Here is a 663-nt window from a genome sequence, read left to right as displayed (position 1 = left end):
CCCGGAAATCACGTGGGCCCCACGGGGAAATCACGTGGGCCCCACCCGGAAATCACGTGGGCCCCACCCGGAAATCACGTGGGCCCCACCCGGAAATCACGTGGGCCCCACCCGGAAATCACGTGGGCATCACGGGGAAATCACGTGGGCCCCCAGGGGAAATCACGAGGGCCCCACCCGGAAATCACGTGTGCCCCACCCGGAAATCACGTGGGCCCCACCCGGAAATCACGTGGGCCCCACCCGGACATCACGTGGGCCCCACGGGGACATCACGTGGTCCCCACCCGGAAATCACGTGTGCCCCACCCGGAAATCACGTGGGCCCCACCTGGAAATCACGTGGGCCCCACGAGGAAATCACGTGGGCCCCACCTGGAAATCACGTGGGCCCCACCCGGAAATCACGTGGGCCCCACCCGGAAATCACGTGGGCCCCACCCGGAAATCACGTTGGCCCCACCCGGAAATCACGTGGGCCCCCAGGGGAAATCACGTGGGCCCCACCCGGAAATCACGTGGGCCCCACCCGGAAATCACGTGGGCCCCACCCGGAAATCACGTGGGCCCCACCCGGAAATCACGTGGGCCCCACCCGGAAATCACGTTTGCCCCACCCGGAAATCACGTGGGCCCCGCCCGGAAATCACGTGGGCCCCACCC

This window comes from Ovis canadensis, chromosome 16 (assembly GCF_042477335.2).
Source record: "Ovis canadensis isolate MfBH-ARS-UI-01 breed Bighorn chromosome 16, ARS-UI_OviCan_v2, whole genome shotgun sequence".
Taxonomy (NCBI): Eukaryota; Metazoa; Chordata; class Mammalia; order Artiodactyla; family Bovidae; genus Ovis; species Ovis canadensis.
This window is presented reverse-complemented; position numbering follows the sequence as displayed.